Below are 7,652 nucleotides of genomic sequence, written 5' to 3' on the forward strand. Positions count from 1 at the left end.
CTATATATATATATATATATATATATATATATATATGTATATATATATATATACACACACATACACACACATACATACATGTAGTCAAATGGTGGGCTTCCCTAGTGCTTAGTGAGGAGGGATAAAGACAGCTCAGAACTTTAAATGTGTCAAAAATAAATAAAATTTAATAAAATAATAAAAGTCCATTTCCTCTAACTCCATAGAATTATGTTTAGTTTTGCAAGAGAAAGTTTTTCTTGGTTGTAATCCTAGAACATTTGCCTTTTATAATATCATATTCTAAGGTTTCTTCTTTCCTTATAGTAGTGGTAGCTACTAAATCTTGTGTGATCCTTACAGTATTTTAATTTTTTTCTTTATAGCTACTTGCGGCATTTTTTCCTTGACTTGGGATCTCTGAATATTGGCTAAAATATTCTTGAATGCTTTTATTTTGGTGTTTCAGGAGATGACCAGGGAATTCTTTCTACTTTGCTATCTAGTTCTAAGATACCTGAGCTGTTTCATGTGTTGTTGTTTTTTGTGGGGGTGGGTTGGGGGGGATTTGTTTTGAGTGATATCTTGAAATATATTATGTAGACTTTTTATTTTTGAACGTTATTGTTCCTGACTTTCATTTAGTCTAATGCTTCTTAAATTAGCTCCCCTCAGTTGTTTTTCCAGTGAAATACTTCATATTAAAAAAAACATTCTTGATGTTTTATGGAGTTTTACATTTGATTTGGAAATTTTTCGATGAGTAATTTTATTCATCTGTGTTTTTTTATCTCTTTTATCATGTCATAAATTCTATTTTTGTATCTTTCTTCCCTAGCCCTCATTTCTCTTCTCATTTTTCCCACTGCTATGCCTGAAGCTTCCCTTTCACCACAGTAGATCTTAATGTTTGACTTCTTTTTTGGTTTGCTAATTATTCCCAATAATTTCTTCACTTTGTACTCTATTTATTATGAGTGCTGCACATTCCAAAGGGCAGGTAGAAGGGGAGAGTGAATGTCTATACTGAGCCTCTGGCCTTTTAGGTCTCTCTGACACCTTCACAACCCAGGCTGGAATCTGGTAAATTCCTTTGGATCTCTTTCTGATTTGTGCTTACTGCCCTATTAGTCTATTAGTCTCGGGAAGAGGAAGACAAAAGTAAAATACTCTCTGCCCTCTAAGAAATGCATGTATGAATAGAGAATAAAGCTAGTTAAGATATTAAAGCAGAAATGAATAAAGTGTATGTGGGAGGAATATTCTCTGAGTTTGTTCCCTCCCCTCTTAAATTGTTAAATAGGAATTTTTGTTCCTGAGACAAATTCATTTAAATGCAGTAAAAGGGCAATAGGTGAATCTGAGAAAAATTAGATGGTGAGTATAGTATGGAAGGGGGACAGGTGATGATCTGTCCCCATATAGAAGGTTAGGTTGCCCCATCCATGGAGCTGAATAAGAGGAAAGTTGTCCTGGGAGAGGGCTGCCATGTTGAAGGGACCCTGGGGATGGTGATCTAGGATTGGGTGCACTAGCAAAGTGGTATAGACTAGTGATGACATTCACTGGTATTGAAAGTTCTTTCCTTTCTTTTCCCACAACCTCTATTCTTCAAGACTGTTTTTTGTTTGTTTTTAATAAGGAACATTTATTCTCAGATTGAGAAGGAAAACAAGGCTTCTCTAGATCCCTTTATTGTATGGGTAAGTCAAAAGAAAACAGTAGCGCTAAATGCCATGTAATAACTATTTCCCTTCTGTATATTTGTGAGGATATCTAAAAAGATTTCTTATTCAATGCCCACAATTCATTGCTTGTCTTTTGCCTCTCCTTTAGCTTTCGTAATGGCAAGAACCAGATTTTCTGCATTATTGATCACTTACTCTACTAATTCTCAATCAGAGCAATATATTTAGCGCAGTCATACCTCCATCCAGAGCTATAATTAGAATTGGATGAATAGGAAACAGCATGGGGTTAAGAGAGTTGAATGTTTCACTTCATGAAAAAGTGCCTCTATCAAACACAGCCTTCTTGAGGCAACTCATACCCTTAATCCTGTCAACAGTGAACTAGGGTATCTACTCCAAGAAGGAAAGGCTTCCTCTGCAGTCTGGAAGGATTAGATCCGTTATGGTAAACCTTATGGCACATGTGACAAAAAGGGCATGCAGAATCTGCTCTGTAGGCATGCCTGCAGGCACCCACCAGAGTTTTTTACTAGAAAAGCAGAGGGACTCAAGGAAGAGCTGTTCCCCTTTCCATGTGCCTGAGGACATTCTTCACTTTACCCACACCTCTGCCCAGCAGCCCAATGGGAGTGCTTCCTCCCTTTCCTCTCTGGGGTAAGGGGATATGGAGTAGGGCACGACACTCTGATTCTAAAAGGTTTGCCATCACTGGATTAGATCATGCCTTCTCTTGCCATGACTTTATACATTGTCAGATTATCCTCCGTATCTTCTCCAAATCAGTACTTTTTGATAGGCATGAAAATATCCCGAGTTATGCCTTTGTTGCATTCCAGAGATACCTGGAACAGCAAAAAGATACCTAACGCAGAATAGGATCAAATTTGAGCTAGTTCTGTTAATACTGTAGGAATAAGAGTTACATATGATATAATTTAATTAACCTACTATGTATTGATTATAATAACCACATATTGATGATTATATTACTTTTAATTGATTTGTAAGATTTATGCTACTTAATTTATACTTAGTTACTTAGGCCAATATTGTATATTAGAGACAGAGATTTGCTTTACTATTTTCTACTGCTGTAAATGTACTCTGAGAGCTTCTGTGTTTCCAAAAATCAGGTTTTCCTTTTTTTGCATTACATGTGATATTCATTATATGCTTGTGTACATGCTTATAGAAAGTCCCAGGATCCTGTTGCTTAGTGACCAACTAAATATTGTACAATGATCAATTGTGAATGACTTAGCTATCCTCCACAATATAATGATCCAGGAAGATTCTAAAGGACTTATAATGAAAAGTACTATCTACTTTCAAAGAAAAAACTGATGTGTCTGAATGCGAATTAAAGCATACTTTAAAAAAATTTCTTTATTTCTCTGTGTTTTCTTTTGCAACATGGCTAATAAGCAAATGATTTGTATAATGGTACATGTATAAACTATATCAAATTTCTTGTCTTCTAAAGGAGGAAGAAGGGGAGGGAAGAAGACAGAATTTGAAACTAAAAAATTTATTAAAAAGCTTCTTAAAATTATTTTTACATAAAATTGGGCAAAATATGAAAAAATGATGGAATGGATTGAAATCTCCACTGGTCTTTCCTAGGGATCTCTCCTTTACCCTGTGCTAATAAAACCTGGCTGAGGCCATGGATGAGAATTTGTCAATTTTGTAATAAACACAAAGCTTAAAAGAATAAATGATACATTGAATCTCAATAGGCTGGAATGTTTTCCTGAATCTAATAAGAGAATATTTAATAGAGGGAAATGCAAAATTCTGCATAGAGTCCAAAAATATCAACTTTAGATAGATAGATAGATAGATAGATAGATAGATAGATAGATAGATAGATAGATAGATAGATAGATAGGAAAAACAGGGAGCTAGTTAACAGTTTGGGGAGAATATCTTAGGGGTTTTTGTGGATTTTAATTGCAATGAGTCTAGAATGTGATACCACATCCAGGATACTTTAATGGTATCCTAGACTGTATCAAAAAATAGGAATATTGTAACTAATTGTCTAATTATTGTTTTCCCCATACAGAAACATCCTCAGTATATTCTTGGAATCACATTTTAGAAAATCAATTGGCAGGCTAGTGTATGCCCAGTTATGGAAAGGCTAGTAAGATAAGATGACTAAAAATCACTTCCCATGAGAATTAACTTATGGAAATGGGTAATTTTAGCTTAAAGAAGAGAGGAGTTGTAAGGATAACCTCTTTTGCCATATTAGAAGAGCTATCATGTAGAAGTTATGGAAAGGTTAGTAAGATAAGATGACTAAAAATCACTTCCCATGAGAATTAACTTATGGAAATGGGTAAGTTTAGCTTAAAGAAGAGAGGAGTTGTAAGGATAACCTCTTTTGCCATATTAGAATAGCTATCATGTAGAAGATGTATTAGTCTTGTTTGTCCTGATATCAGAAGACAAAACTAAGAGCAACAGGGAGGAGGAAAGTTGAAGAGAGGGAAATTTAGGGTTAATGTCACGAAGAACTTTCTAATAATTAGTTGCATGAAACTAGAATGGGCTGAGGAAAGTCACAGGAAATTTGTTAAAGAGCTTATCAAAGAATGAATGGAGTCTCTGGGTTTTAGACATATATTTATAGACCTGGAGGAAGAATCCTCAGAGGCTTTTTAATTCAACCTCCTTATTTTATTTTAATATATTTTAAATCCTCCTCATTTTCACAGATTAAGAAACTGAGCTGAAGGAGGGGAATAACTTGCCCAAGGACATGACTACTTCCTGAATTTGACAAGAAAAAATTCTATATTTTTTCTTAGGTTTTATGTAACTCAAAAATATTGAACCAATTCCTAAGCAAAGAATTCAGGTTCATATAAAGTACATGTTTTGGGTTAGTCTAGAAAATTCTCCATTTAGATCAAATTCATCAATCTAGGAGCTCCCTATAATGTTAACCCTCAATCTAGGAATTTTCCCAGAGTTTGCTCCTTTTGTTAGTGCCACAAACTCCTCCCATTCATCCTTTTCTTTCTCCTTAATAAAGTTTCTTTTTTTTTTGCTCTTTTTTGCCTATAGCTTCTAGCTTTCATAATAATTCTTACTAAGCCTTTATTGATCTCCCTTAATTTTATTGTCTCTTCTCTGTTATCTCAAAATTTTCTTGTGTATAGATCTTGTGGGTGAGTAGTTTGCAAGTTGCCTTCCCAATTAACCTATGAGCTATTTGAGAGCAGGGACTTGTATTTTTTTTCTTTGTATTCCCAGTACCCAGTGCATAGTTGGGACTAAATAATGCTTCTTGATCATTCATGGTCAAAAGCTGCCTGAAAATGTAATGGAATCCCTTTTGTAATTATCATTAATATTTGTCACTTCATGAATAGATGCCCCTCCACAAAGATTCCAGGGAAATTATTATTAGGTTGATAATAGAGATGCCTCAGTATCTTTCACCAGGGACTCACCAATCATTACTTCTCATCTCTTTTTCCTGACTTTTTCTGGATGATTTCTATCTGACAGTATTTGTATGATTACATCATCATTTCTTGAAGTACTTACTCCATCTTTAGAAGGTTCATTTCCTTGATTTTTTTAGGAAGATCCTCCATTGTGCTATTTAATTCCAAGTTTTCATTTATCCTTCTTCCTTCTCTATTTCACATTTTGCTACTCTTCAGAGTTCTGCCATAGGTAAATATTTCCCTCATGTTTTGGAGCCTTTTTGTTTTTCTTTTTGCTTTCACATTGCAGTTCTTCCTTACAATTCCTAAATGTACTTCTCCCAAGTAACACAAAACATATTATAGCACTGTAGTGAAAAAAATTAATCTGTGAATAGCTTTAATTTTCCTAGGCACAAGGCCAAACTCTCTTCCTCTTCTCATGCCCCAACCAATCTTAGGATCACTTACTCTTTCAGATGCCCAGTAGATTTCTGCAGTCTATGATGCCCTTATATACTATTAATTGGAAATGACTACAATGTGAATATTGGAAATGTATATGAGTGTGAATTTATTCACACTTTATTATCAATGAATTTTGGACAAACCTAAGACAGATATTTTAATGTTGAACAACTTTGGTCTATATTAATAGAAATTTTAAAAAATCTATAACTGGAATTTCCTCATATTACCTCTGCATCTATTTAACCCAAATCTATCCTATAAAAAACACCAAAGCTCTACTCAGATGACATTTTCTTTGCAAAATCTGCCTATTCCATTTCCTATTAGCTGATATTTTTCATTTCAGAGTTTGTAATATTTCTTTTTTCTTTTTGATTTTTTAATTACATTTAGAAACAATTTTTAGCAATTGTTATTTGGTATTTTGCAATCCAGATTGGCTACCTCTTTCCTTTCCCTCCCCTCTCTCTAAGAATTTATACTAATACTGTCATGCAATACATATCTCCATATTCTTCATGTCATGAAAGAAGACATGTATCACATATAAGAAAAAAAACTTATGAAGGAAATAAAGTGAAAAATTGTATTTTTAATTTGCATTCAGACTCCAACAATTCCTTCTATAGCTGTGGATAACATTTTTTCATCATGACTCTGTTGAGGTATCTTAATTTGCATTGCTGATAATAATTTAGTACGTCACAGTTGATCATTGTACAATATTTCTGTTACTGTCTTAGGATGTTATGGTTCTCCTAACTTCACTTTGAATCAGTTCATGTTTTTCCAGGTTTTTCTGAACTTATCTTGTTTGTCATTTCTTATGGTGTAATAATATTCTGTTACAATTGTAAACCACAACTTGTTTAGCCATTTCCTGATTAATACCCTCAGTTTTCAATTCTTTGCCACTACAAATATAATATGATATAAATATTTTTGTACTTATATATCCTTTTCCATTTTCTTGGATGCCTTTGGGATATAGACCTAGTAGTATATTATGCATGGTTTAATGACCTCATGGGCATGATTGCAGATTGTTCTCTAGAATGGTTATCAGTTCACAGGTCTACCAACAGTGTATCAGTGTCCCAATTTTGTCATATCCCCTCCAAAATGTGTTATTTTTATTTTTGGTCATATTATCCAATCTCATAGGTGTGAGGTAGTATTTCAGAGTTACTTTAATTTGCATTTCTCTAATAGTGATTTGGAGCATTTTTTCATATGAATTTGGATAATTGTAATATCTTTGAGGAATGACTGTATCCTTTGACCATTTATTAATTGGAGAATGGCATTCTTATAAATATGCCTCAGGGGAGCAGCTAGGTGGCTCAGTGGATTGAGAGTCAGGCCTAGAGATGGGAGGTCCTAGGCTCAAATCTGGCCTCAGACACTTCCTAGTTAGTTGTGTGACCTTGAGCAAGTCACTTGACCCCCATTGCCTATCCTTACCTCTCTTCTGCCTTGGAGCCAATACATAGTATTGGCTGCAAGATGGAAGGTAAGGGTTTTAAACAAACAAATAAATAAATAAATGTGCCTCAGTTCTCTAGTTATTTGAGAAATGAGGCCTTTGCCAGAGATATTTGCTATAAAAATAGATTTCTCAGCTTTTTGTTTCCCTCTTAATTGTAGTTGCATTGGTTTTGGTTATACAAAACCTTTTTAATATGAAGAGAATGAGAATCTCTGGCTCCCTGTCTCTTTTTAAATATGACCCGATGATTCTTTTTAAAAAAGACCCCAGTTATCACAATTAATCAGTACGTATCTACAGGAAGCGATTAATCTGGGACAATGATTGATTAATGATTAATAGAATTATAGTAAGATGAATAGAATCCTAATTCAATATTATAAAGGAAAGGTTTAAACTAGTACAGTAAATCTAGCTATTAAACTAGTGTAGTAAATCTAGCTATTTCCTCTTGTTCCTATAACTCTTTATAAGCTAGCATTTTCTTCCTTCCTTCCTTCCTTCCTTCCTTCCTTCCTTCCTTCCTTCCTTCCTTCCTTCCTTCCTTCCTTCCTTCCTTCCTTCCTTCCTTCCTTC

Source organism: Gracilinanus agilis, chromosome 6, assembly GCF_016433145.1.
Source record: "Gracilinanus agilis isolate LMUSP501 chromosome 6, AgileGrace, whole genome shotgun sequence".
NCBI lineage: Eukaryota > Metazoa > Chordata > Mammalia > Didelphimorphia > Didelphidae > Gracilinanus > Gracilinanus agilis.